General features: G+C 39.2%; 1 long non-coding RNA gene and 1 pseudogene across 1 annotated transcript; one reads left to right on the plus strand and one right to left on the minus strand.

The window, feature by feature from the left end:
- Nucleotides 1-7,565: 7,565 nt before the first annotated feature.
- On the minus strand, nucleotides 7,566-7,682 carry LOC148351748 (U2 spliceosomal RNA; annotated as a pseudogene).
- An 11,691-nt stretch (nucleotides 7,683-19,373) lies between these two features.
- Nucleotides 19,374-20,448, plus strand: LOC148351749 (uncharacterized). Its single transcript, XR_015852891.1, has 3 exons — nucleotides 19,374-19,422; nucleotides 20,179-20,258; nucleotides 20,374-20,448. It is a non-coding gene; the product is annotated as an uncharacterized LOC148351749 (long non-coding RNA).
- Nucleotides 20,449-24,277: the final 3,829 nt, after the last annotated feature.

Below are 24,277 nucleotides of genomic sequence, written 5' to 3' on the forward strand. Positions count from 1 at the left end.
ACTGCCTCTTCCCAATGCTCTCCTTTATTCTCCCCATGTTGCTTATTATCTACAGTGTATTGCGATGCTGCGGCAGGAATGACCTCCTCTTGTCTGGGTGCAGTGAATTCAATCACATCAAAACAACAATATTTCTTGCGGGGGAGATGGCAGTTATGGTCGAGGCTTTTCAGATGAACACAGTATCCCTTGTTGGGGAAGTCAGCTGAGGCCAAGATGATCATCACAGTAGAAGACAGACTGCACATATACGTTTAGAGAATTATTTTTATTATTACTGGAATGAGTTAGTAAATCAAGTATACACATCACTGTTTATCTGCCAGATGTTTGTGATTTGTATCTCTCATTTAAGCCTGAGGATCTGCTTAAACTAAAACAAAATAAATAAATACATATCATAGCCCTGGGGGCCGGTTGAAATTAATAATATATGGCCTGCCAGTAATGTTGGCCGCAGTATAAAATACATTTCTACCAAAAAAACAACAACACCATTTTACCAGATAATGGCAGTAGCCCTTTGTCCACCTTGCCCATGACTTTCTGTGAGAACTTTAGCGCACCCCATTTTTGACATGAAATGAAATGAAATGATCTGCATTTATATAGCGCTTTTCAAGTCAATGACTTCCCAAAGCGCTTTACAATGTGCTCCACATTTCCCAATAGCGGCCTTGCTGCCATGTAAGGCGCTAACCTGCTTATTGGGGGTATTAGGGGTTCAGTGTCTTACCCAAGGACACTTCGACATGTAACACGGACGAGTCGGGATTCGAACTGGGATCCCTTGGTCCCAAGACGAGCGCTCTACCTCCTGAGCTACTGCCGCCCGATGGCGACTGTAAATAAAAATAGGAATGTTGAATATGAGGGACGCAGCTTACAGGACAAGAAGAAAATTGGAGTATTTTTTCACCAGAATCCGAAACCACTTTGTGTCTGCCTAATTTTCTAAGAGACTGTGGCTGTTTTCAAATAATATATTATCCAAAGACACTGCCATACGATGCTGGCTACCAAAAGCTAACTGGAAACGAATGCTGTGAAAAGTTGAAGCAACTGGGAGCTGTTTAAATGGCACAGCAGCGCTTTTTCATGGGACCCTTCGAGACAAATGAAAATGCTCCAAAGGCGAGCTACGGTGTCGCTACGTCGATCGTCAGCAATGGCAAACCTTTCACCCAGGTTGAATTTATTAAAGGACTGTTCAAAGAATGCCACACTGAATACTTGCCCCTCACGGCTTACAAAATCTGGCCTGTATTCTCAAATGTTTGGACACCCCTGCCCTACACACACTTTTACTATTTACATCTAAATCTGCCTTTTACTTCTGCTAGTTTCCTGACTACAGGAGTCAGCTAGGAGTCAAACACTCAAGAATGGCTATAGTTCTATTAAGATTTATACTGATGAGATACATGCACACACTTGCACCCACGCAGGTAAAGCATTTTGTTTTATTTGTTTTTCAAAAAGGAGCATTGTAACCATGAGAAATTATGTCAGATCAGACACACTCAGTTAGAATATAAAACACTTGTGTCAATATTTTTCAATGTAATAACCAATTGCTCAAGGAGGTTGCAGACTTTGGTTTTAATCCAACATACCAACTACCAGTACCTCAAAATTAGCACCAAAGCAATCTAAATCATTTTAAAGCAGAAACCTCTTTAAAAATGACTCCTTAATCGAGATTTAACTTTCGTCTGATTGAAAAGTAAGGTTTTATCTTTAATTTCTTATTCAATGTGTCACAAGCAAACATTACCCTTTTTTGTGTGTTCCATAAAAATACAGCCCCCATCCCACCTATCCCCCCCCCCCCCCCCACACACACACACACTAGCCAAGCCTCATATTGCTTTTACTTCCTTGTAGGTTTTTTTCACATATTTGAGATTGAGTGCTAATTGAAAACCTAAAATAGAGTTAATGCACTTTGAGCTTTATTCAATATGCTGCGGTGTTGACAGAAGTTTATATATCCTATCTCCTCAATATCTGGCTTCCACATGGGCCAAAAGCAATATGCTGTTCTGTAATTAAAGAAAATGGGGAGATTTAGTGATTGTTGGGGGCCGTTCTGTTACAAAGTAAGTGGTGAGGACAGACACGCTAAAGCTTGTGTAAAATTAGGACCAGTTTTATCCCATCAGGGGCCACGTGCTCGTCGCGGGTTCCCCTGCCATGACCTGGTCAGCACGACATCACTCAAGCCGTCGGAACCGGCCAAAGCAGCAGTCTGTCATGAAGCCGTGATTAGGCAGCATAAGAATGCCAGGATTTAGGATGTCAAGACTTTGCATGTATCGTCAAATGAATACAGGGAAGCTCGTTTTGGATTATGAAGGTGATGTGTTTTGGGGAAAATTTCCTGCGAGAATTCAACTTTTGTTTTCGATGTTTTACATTTGAGGCACTCCTGCAAACAATCCTTATAACGTGTATGCGGTATCGCGTTTATAGTCATGTGAGTAAGTATTGTATGATTATGGATACCTAGCAATGTTTGTTTTTTTGTTTTTTTCCCCGGTCCAAAATTCAAGCTTTAACTCTTGAGTTAAATTAATTCTGAGTTATAAATTCAACTGTGAGAAAGCTTTAAAAGGGACAGTATGTATTATTTGACTTCTCGATGTAGCTGTGCTGTGCCGTGCAACCCAAAATACGTGCTAAAAGGCACAATATAGAATACAAACTACAGTGATTTAAAGTAACCAAACAGGAAAATCAAGTCAGCTCCCAGTGAGGTTAAGGTTATGTCAAATAAATACAAATGTTTCTGCCTAAATAATTTAAAGAACGCATGTTTTTCTGGTTAATATATTATTTTTGCTATTTTTTCTTTTTAATGAAGCAAGTTTATTTTAAGGGTTGCTGAATGATACACACTGTCTTTTAAAACGTATTTAATTGTAGAATTATGCAGTTTTAAACCTGATTTAACTCAGAAAGTTAAAGCTTTAAAGCAGTGGTCTCAAACTCCATTTTCTTAAGGGTCGTCAGAGCTCTAGGTAAGGTTGGGCTGTATTTCTACAAAAAATAAGCTTTAGGATACAAATATATTGGGAATTATCAAAAAAATCAGGACTGCAGCTGAGTAAAAATTAAACTACATTTAAAAGTAGAGGAATATGGTTATTATTCTGTTTCAATGCTTGAATTTTGAAAGCCATATTTTCAAAGATTGGAAAGTGCTTAAAGTTTGGGTGAAGTGCTTGTAAATGCTTGAAATTGTTGTCATGATTCACAACATCTCTGCTTAAAAATAACTACTCTCTGGTGGCTTCGCTTTGGATTAGTATGAATAGCGTTGTCAATATCGTCCTGTGGGCCGTAAACCGCCCTGGCTGCGTATTTGAAATCCCTGTTTAAAGCTTTAACTTTGACAACACAATTTTGAAACAAAACTTTCATTGCTTGGGGCTATATACAGAATTTTCTTTATTATGTTTGTGTCGTGGTTGATACATTGGTCACTTCCAACCATAGCAAGGGAGGGCACACCTCTTTTGTAATAACGTAATCAGCTGAATTAATAAATACAGCCACCCCTTCCATTTAATGTTTTTTAGCCGAGACAGGTAGGAGAGACAAAGGTTTTCCCGTGAAATACAGTCCAGCCCCACATTTGTCTTGTATTTTATTATTTTCCCTTTTCACCTCTCTGTCCTGTATGCCTGGGCCTTCATTTTTCACATGGCTGCTTTTCTTATCATTGGAGGGCCCCTTTGCGCTGGCCTAGGAGTGACATAAAGGCAATAAAACACCAAACATTCTGTAAAACACAGATGCCTCTCTGCTTGTGGAAGCACCGCAATGACTCTCCTGGAAATTATGATAATAACTCAGAGGTGCTAGAAAATGGTTGGAGGGGCAAGGTTCCCGGGGCCAACGGGACGGGGCTTGCCAAGGTCCTCCGAGCACGGGGAGGTCAAGGTGGTCGGCCGGGCCTCCGCGGCTGTCGTAAACCCTTTCCATCATGCGGCGGCACTCGCGTGGTATACGGCGTGGACCTTGTATCTCGGTGAGGATGAGGAGGGTAACGGAATGGTTTGACCTGCGAAGGTCAGCAACTCTCACTTCTGCTTGAATTTCTTTTCCTGGGAACGGAAAAATAGAACACCACACAAGAGGGGGTAGCTGAGTTTGGCGCGTAGAGACGAGAATTCATGGAGAGAACCACGGTTGGCTTCAAGGAGGGGCTGGAAGTAGTCCCACAACACCTCTCAAGTGTGTGAATGAGAAGAAGCCGGGACAGGAAGAGAGCACGGACCTTACCACTGAGGTGCTGACAAAGGGACCGAGGGAGACGAGACTGCACCTGTTCCAACTGGACCTGCACCGCAGGAGGGCTCCACAAAATACTGGCCTGCTCCTGGCATCTGTGGTGGGCTGGGGCTGAGCCCGGTCTCCACTCTGGCACTTTTTCTGTCTCTCTCAGCCTATATTTTCTAAATGTTTTACATGAAAGAAAAAAGACTGACGCTCCATCTGCTGAGGGCTCGCTGTAAACTTTGCTTAGGGAAAAAAGTTGCTAGGCTCCTGCAACTCTGACATAGAGGTCTCGCAGTGGTTTACCACCTAGTGGCCCATCAGATGTCAAAGACCAGCTGGCCAGACTTCAGTGTAAGCGCATACTGTAAAGTAGCAACTGCTTCGATTTAAGAGAGTAACATATCGAAAACAGGTAATAACTAAACCGTGGTGGGGTGTTGTTTCAGATAATGGGTGAAACAAAGTGGTATGTGGGAATAAGTTATGGGTATTCTATTATATATTTATTGATATTATTTAGGAGATGGATAAGTAACATACTGACACCACATAATTTCATAGAAATGAAGATAACGCTATAGGGAGTGGATATCAAAGACACCCCAAAATTTAAAGAGAAAAAATGACAGTAGTACTCGAATATATTTCTTGATGAAGATTGTATATTAGTTACAAAATGATGCCACATAGTTTGGTAGACATGAAAATAAATGAGCTATTGAGAGGGAAAATCAAAGACAAAGGAAAAATGCTCCAGACTGGTTCATTTTATCAAAAGGTCGGTGAATAACTAAAAATGATTCTCTGTCATTTGTGCAACGCCCAGGTGCTTCTATGCATAACTGACAATGTTTATGCCTGCTCCTAATAAGATCTCCACTCAGATTTAAACCAAGGCCTCGCAGAGCTCCTGGGCAATCTGAGGACCAACTAGGCAATGTATGGAATTGCTGTTCAGGAGAAACCATAGGTACTTAAACCCTCAGCAGGATTGGTATATGCTCCTTTGTGCAGCAAGGAACAGCATGATCACTGCCAGAACCTTAAGAAACGACCTCAATCAGGCCACTGGTGTAAATGTTTCTAACCAATCAATCAGAAAAAGGCTCCATGATGGCGGCCCGAGGGCCTGACGTCCCGTATTGGATCCCGTGCTCACTGACCATCACTGTAAAGCTTGATTGGCATTCACTATAGACGGCCAGAATAAGTTCAACCTGAGCACATACGGCAGAAATGATAGGGTCAGGAGTTTCTGTGCAGGTTATGCTGCCTAAAAACATCATTCAGCATGACCAGTTTGGTGGTGGCTCAGTGATGGTCTGGGTAGGCGTATCCCTGGAAGTATGCACAGACTTGTACAGGTTAAATAATGGCACCATAACTACTATTAGTTATTGGGATTGAATTTTTGTGCCAATTAGTGCAGCGATCTGGGTTCCTCCTGGTCCACAACGATGCCCGACTTTATGTGGCTAGCGTATGCAAACAGTTCCTGGAGAATGAAGGAACCAATACCAATGACTACCCTCCACGTTCACCTGGCCTAAATCTATAAGACCACTTCTGGGACCTTACGTTTAAGAAACCAGAGATGGTCTGACACTCTTGTTTTGAAACCCATTCACCCATCCATTATCTGCACCGCTTATCCTCAGTAGGTTCACGGTGGTCCTGGAGCCCATCCCAGCAGTCTTCGGGCAGGGGACACCCTGAACTGGTTGCCAGCCAGTCACAGGGCACACAGAGACATACAACTCACTCGATCATTCACACCTTGGGACAATTAGGAATGGCCAATTAACCTGACATGCATGTTTTTGGGATGTGGGTGGAAACCCACACAAGCACTGGGAGAACATGCAAACTCCACGCAGGAACAATTTGATCCCATGACCTCAGAATTGTGCCGCGGACGCGTTGACCACTCAGCCGCCATGACGCCCTGTTTTGAAACCTTGCCGCAATATTTGAATCATATAAGGAGTGAAGAAGTATTATCCGAGTTCACAGCATCTTATTCCAAAATGAAGCTGGTTTGTCCAAATGTGATTTAACATGCCTCAAACAGACTGATGAAATCAAAATCGAGTTGTTGAGACATAAAAATGAGCATTCAAAACAAAAACTACACAGTAAAATTAGGTGGTTCGATCATGCGTAGAGGCTGTGTGGCCAGTGCAGATACTGGCAATCTTGTTCAAGTTGAAGGTTCCTGTCAGTATTAGCAGATACAAACAACCTATTACTAAGTTGACGTTTCACCAGGTCTGAAAACTTCAAAAAGACAACGACCCGAACCATAGCTCAAATTTCTACTTAGGCATTCTGGAGTGGTTTTGTTAGGAAGAATAATCAAAAATACCCTCAACCAGAATCTAGGCCTACATTGGAAGGACCCCTGCTATAGAAGGTATTTGGAAGCTGTTATTTCTGTAAAAAGAGGATCTGCGAAATATTACTGACATTTTTCTGTTGGGGTGCCCAAATTGATGCAACTGCCTACTCTTGTTTAAAGCCCCAGCGTGTAATATTTACCACTTTGTTGTCTGGTGCGAGCGTGGGCCAGTGCCACATAGCACAGCTTAGCGACAGGGTGCCAGGCAAACATGGCGGCGACCTAACTGTGTAAAAGAGATACCGTATTCTCGACCTATGCTTTTTTTTTAATAAGAATTACCATTGGTATGATAGTTTTCAAATCAATTGTTTTTTTTTTTACAGAATGAAAGTTTTTGGCATCACTATGAGGCACTAAATATTAAACACTGTCCCTTTAAAGCACCAGTGTATTATATTTTGCCAATAGATCGCACTGTATTGTCTAATGCGAACGAAAGCCAGTGTCAAGAACACAGCAGCAAAAAGCCAGACAAACATGGCTGCAACGTCATGGTAGGGATTCCACTTTGTAAACAAAATACCGTAAATTCCGTACTATAGAGCAGACCTGATTATAAGCCGCACCCACCACATTTTAAGAGGAAAACCGATTTTGTACTTACACAAGCAGCACCTGTATATAAACCGCATGCGCCCACATTAGGAAATGTAACACAAACAAAAAATTAACCCAAACCTGACTTTAAGTCCCGCGATTAAAACTAAATGTGGGGGTTTTGGGTTTTTTAAGGGTTATTGATCTTTCTTCGTTATTCATTATCCATTATCCGTTATCGGTCAGTTCATAATACGCTACAAAGCCTAGGAGCCGGGACACTTACTCTCAGCCAAAAGGCCAAGCTAAGGTCCTAGCCCTAAAGCCTTGCTACGATCATTGCGAATGCACCGTTCCCGGAGGTACTGCAATACCAGGCCGATGCGTGGAGTGGACAGAGCAAGCTCATATTCCATCTCCGAAATGCAAAAATCAAAGATAGTGACTTCATAGAAAGTACACAAAAGGCACAAGGTCACCAAGGCCAAGCTAAGGTCCTAGCACTAACGCCACACAAAAGGCCAAGTTTAGGTCCTAGCAATAAAGCGTTGCTTCTATGTGGGGTTTTTTTAAGGATTATTGATCTATCTTCGTTATTCATTATCCATTATCCGTTATCGGTCAGTTCATAATACGCTACAAAGCCTAGGAGCCGGGACACTTACTCTCAGCCAAAAGGCCAAGCTAAGGTCCTAGCCCTAAAGCCTTGCTGCGATCATTGCGAATGCACCGTTCCCGGAGGTACTGCAATACCGGGCCGATGCGTGGAGTGGACAGAGCATGTCCTTCATTAAAGTGCACAGTCCAAAAATCACAGCCGGCAAAATGAATGGAAAATGATACCGGTACTTAAGGTTTGATGAAGACCCGCACAGTCAGGGTCCCGTTGAAAGTAATCCAAGGAAAAACGTGTATATTTCCAAAGTTAAGGGTGGGAAAAATATATATCCACTATTGTCCGCCGCGTCCACAAACAGGTCTCACCTTTACCCCAGTTTCCGTCACCCGCGTTTGTTCCGCCCCTTCTTTTTCATTCGCCCGTGCAAAACATATCAGAATAACTGTGTGAAATAAATACAAATAAATACATTACAAAAATATACAGTTGCAAATACATTTTATACATGGTTACACATATTTACAAAGAAAGACGGTACACCGAGAGAGTTTTCAAAGCTTTAATAATAATTATATAACTTTCATCCCAAACGGTGCCTGTGACAGGGCAGTTAATGGTAGCAACACGCTAGCAACACGCTAGCAACACGCTCGCATCACAGTAAACGGTCTGTTAAAAAAACATACCGTACTTGTAAAAATCACGGTAAACCGTCCTCATCTTCCTCCTTAGAACTGATGCCATCAAAGTCGTCTTCCTCAGTGTCGGGAAGAAACTTTGTCCGATAGACGTCGTCCCACGCTCCCGCAGCCTCACTCGCGCTGTCACTGTTGCTGGAACTCTCATCCACTCCTGATTACGTGCAGTAGCTCTGTTTCCTTCTTTATCGGACTGCTCGATTGCTATGAGCTTGAAAGCTGCGTCATGTGCCTTTCTATTTGCATTTTGCATGATGAGGGTATGTTTACGCTAATTAAATTTATGCACAAGCCAAGAAGTTGCAGTCTTCCTCGGCGCATATACAGGACTGTCTCAGAAAATTGGACAGCAGTCAGATCAGCAGTCTTCCCCATACTTGTGATTTAGTTTACTGAACCAAACTGAGTGTTTTTAAGGCTCAGGAAACCCTCGCAAGGTGTTTCGAGTTAATTAGATGATTCAGGTGATTAGTTGAATAGCCTACTTGTATACTTTTTCATGATATTCTAATATTTTGAGATAGGATTTTTGAGTTTTTTTCAGCTGTAAGCCAAAATCAGCAATATTCAAATAATAAAAGGCTTGAAATAGTTCAGTTGATGTGTAATGAATCCAGAATGTATGACATTTTTGTTTTTTTAATTGCATTACATAAAATAAAGAACTTTATCACAATATTCTAATTTTCTGAGACAGTCCTGTATTCCACCGGTCTAAATCTTACCTTTTGTACTCGAGCGCCGCTGGTGGCCGTTAGAAAAATTACATAAATTGGCCGCATCACTGAATAAGCCGCAGGGTTGAAAGTTTGGGAAAAAGTAGCGGCTTGTAGTCCGGAATTTACGGTACAAATATTTCAACCTATGATTTTTTTTTTCTTTTATAAAAAATTACATTTCTATGATCATGTATTTTTGCCTCATATTCAAATTAATGCTTCTTTTTTCAATGAATGAAAGTTTCTTTCCACCACTAAATGCACAAATTATTACACACTGTCCCTTAAGTAAATATTGTACCCTTATGTATATCCCATCAACTTTGTTTCACTTTATGAATATCACTGTTGTTGTCTGACACACGAAATATTTTATTGAAATTGCCCATCTGAACAAATAATGATTCATAAAGGAAAATCTTGAAAATTATTAGGGGTTCCCAAACTATGACATACAAATGTCAGAAACTTGAATAATGGGGGATCTACATAAAAATGTGAGTGCCTATAGTGAGAATGATGCCAGTTGCATAATACAGGCTTCCTACAGCTTAAGGCAAGTTACATTCAAGACTTCTCAAGACTTAATTTAACTCCTTTTGAAATCAAGTTGACAAGAAAACAAAACAATTGAAACCGACAGAAAAATAGAACACACAAATTTATTGCATATAATACATCGTGCCTTGTACAAATGACCTGGCAAAGCTTTAAGCCATGGCAAAAACTGCAACATCTCGTTAAAAAAACACTTTTGCATGGTCCAAAGTAAACGTCTCTGTCCGAAGTTGCTATGTGTATTGTGGGTACACCTAAGACATTAATCTGCCCTTGCAGGCCCGAGTTTTTCCTTGCCCTCATGTAAGTTTTGGATCAGGGGATGGTGTAATAATAGTCTGTGGTTTGCAATAATCTGTGATCTTTGCAGCCCTCCGAGACTCCTTGTGATTGAGGGCTATACAAATAAACACGACTTAATTATTTTTTTGTTCAAACAAATATACATGTTATTAATGTGTTCACATTTTTATGACATTTTTCTGCCAATTATGTGCTTATTTTTGGAATAATAAATTCAATGCCTTATAAGACTTCTAAGGATCTGTGGGAACCCTGCAATCAGCATTGTGAACCACAGCATCACCATATTTTTTCAACACACGTTATTTTGATAACTTCATATTCTTTTTTCATCCCATTCAATGAACATAATGCACGCATTGAAAGGGGGGATAAATAAATGTCAAATCGAAATGCAATCCATGAGTGACATTGAATTGGGCAGTAAAATAGTCGGTCAGCTCACTCAGGCCTAACAATGACTCGGCCTCATCTACAAACACAATAAATATCTGGCCGTCATTTATTTAAATTCTCCTCTTTCTTGCTCAAATGGAATACATTCTTAACCTTGTAGGACAAGGACACCCACATGCCGCCTGCCTTGCCTTGCTTTAGCCACTAAATTATTCTTCATTCTTCAGGGGGGAAAAAGGAGGCGGAATAAAAAAAGGAAAGGAAAGGGGTAGTCCGACGTAGCTCAGACTGTCAGCTCCAATGAATAACACGCCTGAAAACGTTGTCACCGAACCCTCGGACAAGGAAAAAAGACGAGAGGGCAGGGAAAGGCAGAAGGGTGAGAAGGGGTGAGAGAAGGAGAAGTGGGGGAGTCAGCCGCCTCCAGAGTGATTTATTTGCCAAATCAGGACACAATGAGTCGATTATGAGTCCTCTAATAAGAGAGAGTGTTTGGGGACCCGCTAATTGGGCATGATTGAGTTGCAGTCTGGGAGCCGGGCGAAAAGGGAACCTCGTCGGCGGCTGTCATGCAATCATCAGCTAATCAGAGCTTTGAAATTAAAACTGCGTGTTTAGGGTTGAGGACGGGATAATGGTGGGGACCTGCCATGGCTGCAGTGCTGAGCGCGTTACTGGAAAGAAAGAGTTATTTGTTAGCGTTACTGGTTACTCCATTGAAGAAGTCATTGAGTTATGCCTTAGTCAGGTCATGTTTATTTGTATAAACATGAGTCTCAAGGGGTCTCGAAGGGCTACACAGACCACAGACTATTGCAAACCACAGACTATTCCCTGATCTAAAACCTACATTCGGGCAAGGAAAAACTCAAAAACTTCAACATGAGTGACGGAGTTATAGATTAATATAACTCCATTGCTGGCAAAAATATTCAGGCCGAGACATTTATTAAGTTGAAAACTACTGCGCAAATGTAGTGAGCCCGACCCGGCCACCATCTTGCTTGGTCGCCCAGGCCGAACTGACATGTGCAGTGAATGGATGGAGTCGCGCATACATATTTCATTACATACAATAAATAAACATTAAAAACGTATTAAAAACAATGGAATTAGACTGAAAATATGGATCTTTAAAACATGACTATGTGTGTGTCTGTGATGATTACTTGCATATTGAGAATAGAAAAACAGGTTAAACAAGTTGATTTCATAGCATAGGAGTCTGAGAAATACACAACTAAAAGTTACCTACTTTACAATGAGGAAAATGAAGAAACCTTGAGAAGGGACTGAACATGAGGGAATCCCCTTCCAGGATGACCAGGCTTCAATGGATGTTGCAATAACAAGTAATACACAGATATTGTCAACATAAAATAAGGTTATTCATATGCTGTAGAATATAAGTGTGTTTTAAGCCTAGATTTAAACAGTTCCACTGAGGTTGCAGTTTGAATCTCAGGGGGAAGAGCGTTCCACAGCACCGGGGCCCGAATGGAGAACGCTCTCGAACCTGCCGGTCTCTTCTTGGCTCTTGGGATCACTAGTAGACCAGCATTTTCAGAGCGAAGGCTTCGGACCGGAACATAGTGCGAAATTAAATCTGAAAGATATGAGAGAGGAAGTCCATGCATGATTCTGTATACTACCAACAGAACCTTAAAATCACATCTTAAGCTAACAGAGAGACAATGCAGGTTAGCTAAAATCAGGGTAGTGTGATCAAACTTTCTTGTCTTACTGACACTCAAAGGTAACGCGGTACTCTATCCTTTTACTAGTGCTGCAACAACAAATCGATAAAGTCGATTAATATTGATTATTGAAAGCATTTGCAACAAATTTCACCATCGATTTGTTGTCCGATTTATGCATTTATTTAGATTGAATAAGAGAGTGCATTGAATTTCCTTTTGATCCAGCAACGTACTTGTAGTAGCACTTTGGTCAGGCAGAAAGCTCTCCGAGACCTCATTTTGATGCCAGAGGTCATTTAGATACAATTCCAAATGGATTTAGCATTTTTCAGACAGCAAAATGCAAGTCAAAGTGCTATCTTAAGACTTTCAATGAACAATAGGATGACATCCGACAAAGTACTTGCATCATTTTCCGATTGCAGGTGTATAGCATATGTTTTTTTTATTGTTAGATTATCTGACAAACATATGTATTTTTTATATTATAGAATATTCTGTTGTTTTGTGCACTATTTTTAACATGTACAATCCTTTCATATTTAGTTAGAGGAGGATATTAAAAATGATTTAATATGATTTGTGGATTAATTGAAAAAAGAATCAACCTATTCTTTGATTATTGAAATAATCATTAGTGGCAGCCCTACTAAATACAGATTACCGTATATACTCACATTGAAGCCAACGCCCTAAAACTGCTTAAAAGTAGGCACATACAAAAAAAAGAAGAAAACGTGTACACCAACCTATGGAAGTGGAATACCGTTGACTTTTCTTGGCTTTTGAATCTTGATATAGCATTTAAACGAACACAGCTTTCTGTTTTCCTGTTTCTCCAGGCCTGGTGTATTATAAAAGTAATTTATAAATAAAAAGACCAAAATTCAGCACACTCATGAGTTCATCTTTGCCCCATTGATTTTGTTTTTCCTCTACAAGCCAACCATCCTCTATCCCCTTGCGCTGCTTACTATTTGCTGCTGGTGACACACAACCAAATATGCGCATATAAACTGACCAACTGATTTCTGTATTTAATTGAATAGTTGCAAATACGGCTTGGATGTAGTTTTAATTGGCAGGGAGAATATCAAAATATCTATAGGGAGAAATTACGCGTTTTCGTACTCAGTGCTTGAGACAGTTCCACTATAACTGTATCCAGTTTTATTTTGTCAGGAGATATAAACATGCACACCCTTCCTGTTTGTTATTAGCGCTGTGTTGTTGGCGATTTAAGGATAGTATGGCACTTTTAAAGCGACGGAGGAACAGTCTAACAAAATATATTAGAATTATTGATCTGCTTTTAAAAAGTTACAGTTGAGTTACAAAATTTTATCAAGAATGCGTTAGTGAGCTGTGCGGTTGTCCTTAGGAGGCCTACCATTCTCTACCTTTTGTTTGTCTGATCTGTGTATTGAGAGTTTGGCCCTCTCATTCCAGTCTGGGGCCCACTCAGGTCTTGATGAGGAGAGTGAAGTAGCTGTAATCAAGTCCTTGTGCTAATATTGCAAGAGTGTGTGCATCTGGGATTTGATTTGTGTTCATCCATTTTGTAATTCAAAAAATTAAATGAAATTATTTCATTCAAGTCAGGACAGGAATCTGTTAACCTTTATGCAGTGTTTTTACATTCACTAAGGGTTTTTTCTTAACCTTCCCCTTGTGTTAGGGTTGCCGCTAACCTGTTTTAGATTTTAATTGCATGCAAAACACACATTCATATGATGGTTGCATCAAGACTTATGACATTGTTAGTAATGAATATTTCAACAAAAAGAAGTCAGTATATTATAAAATGCTCAGAATGTAATTGTTATATTTGCATTGTTATGGACACCCCCGACCCGGTTACAAAAACGATATCATAAAACACTAACTACCGCAAAAACTGAAATAATAGGTAAACTGTCCGACAGCATAAGGATCACCAGCCTCTCTTCCACTCATGTGAGCATTAGGGGATTCTCGTTTAGCCGCTTGCCCTGTGTATTTGCACAAGACATGTAAGGCCGATTTAGAATAGAGCTAGTACTTTGCATATTTTTAAATATTTTGAGGGCAACAGCCTTATTTCAGACCATTCAGGTAAAATTAAGCTTGTGATGCCAAATTAAATTATACAGAGACCCCTCGCTTCATCTATTGCTGTTTCACTCTTGTGGAAAAATATTTTTAATTGAAGAAAAGATTGAATAAAAAATTAAAAAACGTCCGCCTCCCCACCAATGAGCAACATTTCGGACAGCCAAGATTCACACCGATTAGCCATTCAATTAAAAAAAGAAAAACACAACAAATGCTTCTTGCAGCACCGAGAAATGTTTCGAACAGACAAGATTCACGCTGATTGGCCAGCACTTCTTGACTTGAAATCTCCAATGTCTGATTGGCAAATTCATATCATACTGTCTTACATACTGTATTGTGACTGGGCACCTGCTCTGCGTTCTATTGTATCTCACTGAGAAGAGTTTGTATCCCGCTCCTTTTGTCATGCCGCCTAAACGATGCAGCGCTCTCTCTCTCTCTCTCTCTCTCTCTCTCGCCCTCTTTCTCTCTCTTTTTCTCTTTCCCTCTCTCCCTCTCTTTCTCTCCCTGAGTCAGTAAGTCGGGAAGTCGCTTTAATAGAAGCGCACGCCCCAAAAACACATTGACTCCTTTAAAATACTGTACAGTATACCTTTAAAAACAAACGGTCTTCTATCCCTCCTCTCTCTCTCTCCCTCTCTCTCTCTCTCTCTCTCTCTCTCTCTCTTGTTCTCTCTCTCACTCTCTCTGTTTCTCTCGCTCTCAGTTGGTAAGACAGCACGTCTGCTATAATGAAGGCCGCCAAAATAAAAAAAGGTGTGACACTACGTCGCGGATATTCACTTTTTGTGGAAGGTCCTGGTCCCCATTAACCCCCCAACCTAAGGGATTTCTGTATACGAAATATACAAATTTACACATGTAAAGCTCCAAGTCACATCACTGAAAAAATACAAGGATATTGGGTATTATAATTGTAGTTACTATTATTAAAATGAAAAAAAATAAAATAAAAGAAAAAACATTTCCAGAAGATTTGTTGTAATAACCCCTCAGTGACCTAAATGATAGTCCTATAACAGAAAACTGAGTTATTTATTTACATTATTATCTTGAGGTTTGATTGGCCCTTAAAAAAAGAAGAAAATACATTTAAATCACGGGGTATACTGGCAGAAAAAAAAGCCCAGAAACTCAAACCTAAGACCGAATCTTTTAAAAAAAAAATTCATGGCTAAGGAAGCCGAATAGGTTACCAAGAGATGAAAAAAAGTGGGTGATGTATTACTGTTTTTTTTGCGTATTTTACAGCTGATTTAAGTTACCGAACCTAGTACCTGGTGCGTGTTAGCTAAAAGCTAACACAAGAAGAGTGTTAATCTTTCAGTGTGGTCCAGAAAAAAATGGAGCGTGATTCTATTGTTTTGTGTACACACATGCCAACCTTTTAGAATGGAACAGAATACAATATACCTTTATTATCATTGTTACAAAATGAGTTGAACGTCCAGTTAACCATTTTACTGTGAGGATAAAAAAATTTAAAAGATAATTTACACAATATTTGGACAAGAAAGTGTGGGCATGTAGAGGCAGAAGATATTTACATTGGGTGTTTACATACAGTTTTGGGATTGTATTAGTGCAACGTGCGGTAGTGCAAGATAGGCAAATTTGTGCAAAGTAAGCATAGGCATGAATACAATTTTACATCTGTATGAGGTAGTGTGTTTGCATTGGTATTCCTCCTTAAAAAGCATTTGTGGAGTTTCAGTTTTCTTGTGCAGCGTGTATTTAGGGTGGTGATGGCTCTGGGGAAGAAACTATGTGTGTCTGTTTGTTTTTGTTTTGTGTTACCTGTAGTGTCTGCCGGAGGGCATCAGGTCAAAGAGGTGGTGGCCGGGGGGAGAAGAGTCCTAGATAATGTTTTCTGCTCTGCTGAGGCAGTGAGAGCAGGCAATGTCCTCCAGACTGGGCAGAGAGCAACCGATGATTTTCTGGGCTGTTTTGATGACCCTCTGAAGTGGTTTCCTGTTTGCTGCCGTGCACCCAGCAAACCACATCGTAATGCAGTATGCCAGAATGCTCTCACCTACAAATACCTGGGTGTGCAGCTGGACAACAAACTGGACTGGACTGCCAACACAGAAGCTCTATGTAGGAAAGGGCAAAGCCGACTTTACTTCCTCAGAAGGCTGGCCTCCTTCAAAATCTGCAAAAAGCTCCTGAAAATATTCTATGAGACAGTAGGGGCGAGCGCCCTCTTCTATGCGACAGCGTGTTGGGGAGGCAGCGTCAAGAAGAAGGATGCCTCTCGTCTCAATAAACTGGCTAGGAAAGCGAGCTCTGTTGTGGACAAAGAGCTGGACAGCCTAACAACAGTAGCTGAGAGACGGGCACTGGAAAAGCTGCGGTCAATCATGGACAATCCATCGCATCCACTACACAGCATTATCTCCAGACAGAAGAGCAGTTTCAGCGACAGACTGCTGTCACTGTCTTGTACTACGGACAGACTGAAGAGATATTTTCTTCCTCATGCCATGAGGCTCTTTAACTCTACCCGGCAGAGTAAAAGCCCACAGTAAACCACACCACCTACATTGCATATTACCGAATCTTATTGCAATATGTATTCTGTGTAGCACTATTTAGTTATTCTATATAACACGCTACAGTGGGCATTTGCACGTCACACTGGGTATTTGTATATTGTATTCTTTTTGCTTTATTATTGTATTGTTCTCAGCTCAGGGATGCTGCTGGAAATGTGAATTTCCCTTCAAGATGAATAAAGTATCTATCTATCTATCTCTGTAGAAGGACACCAGCAGCGGCTGTTCTAAATGATTTTTTCTGAGCACTCTCAGGAAATGGAGTCGCTGCTGGGCCCTCCCTACCACCGCTCTGGTGTTTGCAGACCAGGAGAGGTCGTCGGAGATGTGCACACCCAGGAATTTGAAAGAGTGGACTCCATTTATAATGAGTGGTGCTGGGTTCCTTCTTTTCCTCCTGAAGTCCAGTATGAATTCCTTTGATTTTGTGGTGTTAAATAGGAGGTTGTTTTTCGAACACCACGTTGTCAGTGACTCCATCTCATCCCTGCACGCCGCCTCAGACTTTAAAAAAACTGTAGATTTTATCATGTGATCAATTTTTACGTGCTGAACACAATACCCCCGAATATTAATGAAAACAACAACATCCACATTTTTTTTTTTTTTTTAAATCTACAAGTGGCAAACTTTTTTAACAGAAAAATCATGCACAAAGACTTAGTTTTGTCTCGAAATAAAGCAGCTGTAGACTAAAATAGTCTCAAATCAAGATATGTTTTCTTTTGTTTATATTTGAAAAATCTGTTTTTTTTTTTAAATCAGCAGGTGTTTTTAAAGGGAAAGAGCAGCAGTCTATATCAGTGTTTTCAACAAGTGTGCCGGGGCACACTAGTGTGCCTTGACATTTTCCCTAGTGGGGCACACGAAATTGCCCAATTTATTAGTATTTTATTAGTATTTTTAAAAAAACATGGCTTTCTGCCATTGATCGCCCTGCTGTAACATTCATCCATACCGGTAGGTGGCAGCATTTTCTTTCTCTCTTTTTATAAAGCAATTATTTGCTCATGAGACAGAACAGGTACATATATTAATCACTTACTTTGTTTTTAGTGAAGCTGTTTAACATTTCCATCAGAAAATAATAAAATAAATAGAATAAAGTAAGAATCATCATTTAAATATTATCTTGATATTTTACAAAAAAAGGACTAAAACAGTTAGAGTGTAGTGAAACATGTTTTATTCCACTAAAAAATCATTTTTGCTCCTTCTTAGTTTGTTATTTTCCTAGAAAAACATCATAAAAATATAGTAAAACTTGAAAACAGATGAAACATATGCTGTAATACAATTCCAAATCGCAGCAAAATTATTAAGCAGAATAAATAACTTGGTTTACCTCCTTACCCACGGTGACCGCAAATGATAATAAAAATGTTAGAATAAAATGTACAGTAATTTATTTACACAGCCCTTTACAACAGTCCTTTCAGTGTACCAGAGTGCTTATATCTATACTTTATACTGTAATTTTGTCAACAAGATGATTTAAGGGTAAAAAAACAACAACATGGAACTGGTACTGGCAATTCATCTTTAAACATTTTCTACGGACGGTGTGTCTCAATTTTTTTTCATGAAAATAAGTGTGCCTCGTGTCAAAAAAGGTTGAAAAACACTGGTCTATAGAATAGTAATGGTGAATATGATTTACAGTGTACCCTTTTTCATAGCGTGGTTACGTATCAAAAAGTACCCCGACTAGGCAAAATCCATGAATTTTTGCAGTTATTCTGAAATAAATATTATATTATACATTGAAACTAGAGAACAAACACTTTTTACAGACCCAAGCATTCGTTTAACAAAATAAAATACCGTATACTGGGCCTGTAAACATTTACTTATTTTCCTTTGTTTCCCAAACCCTGTTATGGATTGTTTAGCCAATCAGAACACAGAACTCCACGCATGATTAAAATCCGTGAAGCAGTGGGACCGTGAATGTTGAACCGCGTTATAGCGAAGGACTACTGTCTGTGACTAAGTGAAAAAGTCAAGTCAAGTCAAGTCATCTTTATTTGTATAGCCCTAAATCACGAAGAGTCTCAAAGGGCTTCACAGATTATTACACTATATTACACAGACTATTTTTCAGCCGACGAGAAGAGTAGGTTATTCATATGCTATGGAGTAGAAGTGAGTTTTAAGCACATCAAAAGCTCGTTTTGAGATCAAATTACCAACTAGTGATAATTTTTAAATACTTTGTGATCGGGTTGTCAGACACTCAATTGATATTTTAGGATATGAAATGAAATGAAATGATCTGCATTTATATAGCGCTTTTCAAGTCAATGACTTCCCAAAGCGCTTAGGATCAGCTATAGGTTGAACTATAACATTTATTAATTTTTAAAAATGATAAATAACCGTTTAAAATGTAGAAATGTCCTCCCTTAAAGTGTATTCCTGTAAAAAATGCTCGAATGTGCCTTTTAATTCGAGTTGTCGTGTGTATTGGGTTCCGCTAGGGGGCAGTGTTTGTCTGCAATGTGTCGCCAGCATGTTAAAACGCCTAATTACTCCACTGTCCTGAAATAGAGGTAATTATGCTGTTTAAAGATATATTTTGGTCACAAATTAAACAACAGAATAGACATTTATTTAAACAAAAGAAATTATTTGATGGAGCTGGCTGAAATTCTAAACTGGGTTTCTGTCAAAGTATGAATACCGCATTTAAGTACAAGCTAACGTTTTGTGTACATATGTTGGTCGTATCTTATGTATATAATCTAAATGACCCTATAATTCCCGAATTCCATTCGGTAACTCTTAATAATGTGTCAAATAACATGTCTAAATATGTCTTATCCAACTGAAAGGACACAAAGTATGCTACTTTGATAATGTAAACACATACATAAAAAGTAATTTAATCTAAGATGATGTTAAGTGAGAGCCCCAACAGTACAGTTCAATGGCAATTCATATTTTGGAGTTCTCTTCAAGTCCTTTCAAAGGCAAGTTTTAAAATATTTTGTTAAACAAAAGCCTGCAGTTGCTTCAGTCAAATGTCATCGATCTTGAGATTGGGCGCAAATGAGATTTGATATTTGAAAATAACATTGATTCAGTTTCTCGTCTGTGTCCACAAATGAGTCGCCAAACAAGCCAATGCACACAGTAGCCTACTTCCCTCCAATCCCCTTAAGGCCTCTTCTAATTGTGAATGCGGTGTACATCTTAAGACGGGGGCTCACTATAAAAACCGGGAGTGGGTTTAGGCATAAATGGGATTAATTCCCAAAGAATGTCCTTTGCTCTTCCTCCCATAATTTCATTTGCGGGGTCCACAGGATGAATAGCCAAGCAGGCAGCCGTGTGGAACCGGAGGACAGGCCTTGCGGGGCCTGCGCCGCTGCACCGCAGCCTTCAGGTTACGTTACCTTGATAATGTCACAGCTGCAGAAGCACACAGCCCACCGTACAGGACACAGGAAATCCAATTATCCGTCTCTAATGTGTGGGAATTTTATGCTCTCAATCCTTAGACTGCTACTACCTGATCTGCCCCGGGCTACCCTACCTGGGAGAGAATTTTAGGATTGTTGTTTTTGCAGTAAAGTAAGTAAAATTAAAAAAAATAAAATAAAATAAAATAAAAATATCCGAGACATATCTATTAAAAGTGTTATTGGTTAAATAAAACATCCTGTGCAAAATGTTAGGACTAGATTTGAAATCAAAATGACCAAGTTTAACATTTAAGGCTCATGCAAAAAAAAAAAAAAAGATATAGCTTTTGACTAACTTGCTTAATGCTCCATTTAACAAGTCAGCAACTATTGTCTGGTAATCAGTACAAGCTTTCACTAATTCTAATTAAAGTCTTAAATTCCTACCTTCAACTTCAAGATTTAGCTAATTTTTAAATTGTCGATTTTAAAAAGACAAAGTAATAGAATTGCCAAAAAATAGTGAGTGCCGATGCCAGGATTCAATTTTGGTATTGATAACTGGTTTGTTGAAACAATTTGAAGCCTGCGCAAGCAGCTGATACCAGTATCCTATTTCTGGGAGTGGCCATTAAAGAATCACAAACCTAAAATTGAATCAATGTTAAATACATTTAAATTAGTGAAACATTATAGAAACTTATATATTGGGATGGGACTTAAAGGTGCTGTTGAGAATTTGAGACTTTTATACTCTCTGCCGCCATTTCGTGGTTTAAAGTCACGATCGAAGCCTCAGTCAGCTCGTTTTTTGAGTACCTGCATTTATTTGACTTGCTCGAATAAGCTCTTTTTTCATCCTTTTCGTGTTTGGTTTGGCGTTTGGACAGTATTTGAAACAGGCCTTCTCTTACTTCTACCATTTTCATGCTACAATAACAGAAAACTGCGATGACAAGCGTAAAGTTACTCTCCACCCCCTGCCCCTATCTACCCCTTTTCCTTTTACTTTTGTGTTGCACTTTGAACTCAGATGGTAACTGTTAAAACATACTGAATAGAGAAAATGTTCAATTTTTGGGACACCTCAAATGACGCTTCCCACCTTTTAAGGCTTTTCTTTTAAAATGTTGTTAATTTTTCACAGAGAGAAGGGGATTTTATGTATTAATAGTATTAGTATGTAGTGTTAGTATTCACAACAAATCAATATTTGGGTACATGTTTTGGTCTGAAAAAAATCTGGTATAAAACATCCTTATTAAATCCCAAACATCACAAATTAAATACATAACAGTGGCATATACCCATCAAAATAAGAGAAAATATTTTTTTACTCCTTGTATAAAATTAGGCCCAGTTACTCTACCTGGAGACCCATACCCTCATGAGACCCATTAATAAGCGGTAAAGACAGATGCGCCTCTCTGATGCCAAGCAGGTTGCCTCAATTGGATTAGCGAAGCTGACATAGCGATGGATAGCTGTCTACGAGCCAAGTGGCCGTTAACTGGACCAATATACCGAAAGGACTTCTCACAAAACGCTTCGGGATCCTGCTCCGGCAGTCGGTGCTTGTTTCCAGGGCATTAAAGGTGCGGTGACATGCTAATGAGCAATAAACATTTATCAGCAGAAGGCTATGTGATTTAATAGCTGACATCTTTAATACCAAGTGGCACCCAAGCTCTTTTCCGCAATTGCTTTTATTGTTGAAAGTCCTAATATCTCCCCCCTCTGGATGAGCAGGGTGTCAATTGCTGTCACCATGCGCTTTATGAATGGAAAGATGGTGCATGCCGCTGGCATGCTTCCGAGTGATGTCATTGTTCTGGGAAAAGTGATGATGGCCGAGTAAAAGTAGGTCTAGCATTCGATAAAATGTCTCCAACAGTTAAGATTGCTGTATAAGATTAACAATTGCGTGGGAATTTTGTAAACAACATTCATTCAAGGGGCAAATATATCATACTTTGGTAAAATATTTACAAATTACAAAAACACATTTTCTCCCTGTAATTGCTGTGATAGATGTAATGGAACTACAACAGCTAAAAGCTTTTATCATATTTCTCATTCTGTAGAAATGCACAGTAGAGCTATAAAATAAATAAACATAATTTGACCAATTCCCCATTTAAAAATCAACAATTTGAAAACTTTCTGAATAGTTAAGTTGAGTAAACACATTTAAGAGTTGAATTTGATTCTCTCAAAACCGATACAGTAATGTGGTCATTTACAAAACATAATTACAAAAGAGATTAAATACTTATTTGTTGCAAGGCACAATATATAGATAGCAGTTTTTATACAAGCCACACATTTTAAGATTGTGTTAAAAGTGCTTTGATTTCATTTTTTGCGTACTTTTTGCACAGTATGCTTTTTTTCAATGTTGTTTGTCAGGTTGGTTTAATTCTTGTTTATAATTGATTAAAATGTAAGCACCCAGAAAGACTGATATAATTGATACTTAACTGTTTTGCCATTTTTCCCACAATAAATTGGCAAATATTTTCACCATGAATTAACATTTTTTTTCCTTATCTGATTGCAGCAGTATTGGAAGTGTTCTAATATTGAAATATGTCACAGCCTATATTTTGTCATGATTGTGCTTTTCTTTATTTATAACTTCTTAATGTATTTAATCATAATAATGTTACTTTGGTTATTTTTTATTAAAAAAAATGTGATAGTCAAACGTAGCGTTAAGCGCCAACATTCAGTCGATCACTTTACATTTTTTCGTGGAATACACAATGAGAGACAAGAACATAAATTTCAGCTCATGAAGAGATGCAATCAGCCCAAAAATGCCAGTCCTGAAGATAACTATAAGAAGAGTCTAGCTTCTGTCCCTGTTAACAAATGGGATTGATATCCTCAAGCAAATGTTGAATGGTTTGAGTAGGATATCCCCATGGATGAACAGGCCATCATCAGTAGGATAGCGCTCTATTTAACTGTGGGACCCCCTTTAATGTTTTAATTTGTAATAGATTTACACTCAACTTATGAACTGAACTTTTTTTCTGTGAGAATGATGATCTACCACCTCTGTCAATGCATTTGTGAATTCCTACAGCCATTGTCTGCAGCTCATTTAAGGGCAGAATATTCTGTGATAAAACTTTCAAAGGAACTGCTTATCTCCAGCTCATAACCCGGATATTAAAAAAGAACACGCGGAAGAAAAAAGTTGTTCCTCTACACTATTGTAGCTCCAATATAAGTCATTTGTCAATTTTGTACATGTTGGATAATTTTAGATAGATAGATAGATAGATAGATAGATAGATAGATAGATAGATAGATAGATAGATAGGTAGATAGATAGATAGATAGATAGATAGATAGATAGATAGATAGATAGATAGATAGATAGATAGATAGATAGATAGATAGATACTTTATTCATCCCCGAAGGGAAATTCACATTTCCAGCAGCATCCCTGAGCTGAGAACAGTACAATAATAAAGCCAAAAGAATACAATATACAAATACCCAGTGTGACGTGCAAATGCCCACTGTAGCGTGTTATATAGAGTAACTAAATAGTGCTACACAGAATACATATTGCAGTAAGATTCGGTAATATCCAATGTAGGTGGTGTGGTTTAATGTGGGCCTTTACTCTGCCGGGTGGAGTTAAAGAGCCTCATGGCATGAGGAAGAAAAGATCTCTTCAGTCTGTCCGTAGTACAAGACAGTGACAGCAGTCTGTCGCTGAAACTGCTCTTCTGTCTGGAGATAATGCTGTGTAGTGAATGCGATGGATTGTCCATGATTGACCTCAGCTTTTTCAGTGCTCGTCTCTCAGCTACTGTTGTTAGGCTGACCAGCTCTTTGCCCACAACAGAGCTCGCTTTCCTAGCCAGTTTATTGAGACGAGAGGCATCCTTCTTCTTGATGCTGCCTCCCCAACACGCTGCCGCATAGAAGAGGGCGCTTGCCACTACTGTCTCATAGAATATTTTCAGGAGCTTTTTGCAG

The sequence above is a fragment of the Urocampus carinirostris genome, chromosome 15 (genome assembly GCF_059441175.1).
Source record: "Urocampus carinirostris isolate Australia breed hairy pipefish chromosome 15, RoL_Ucar_1.0, whole genome shotgun sequence".
In the NCBI taxonomy this organism is placed as follows: Eukaryota; Metazoa; Chordata; class Actinopteri; order Syngnathiformes; family Syngnathidae; genus Urocampus; species Urocampus carinirostris.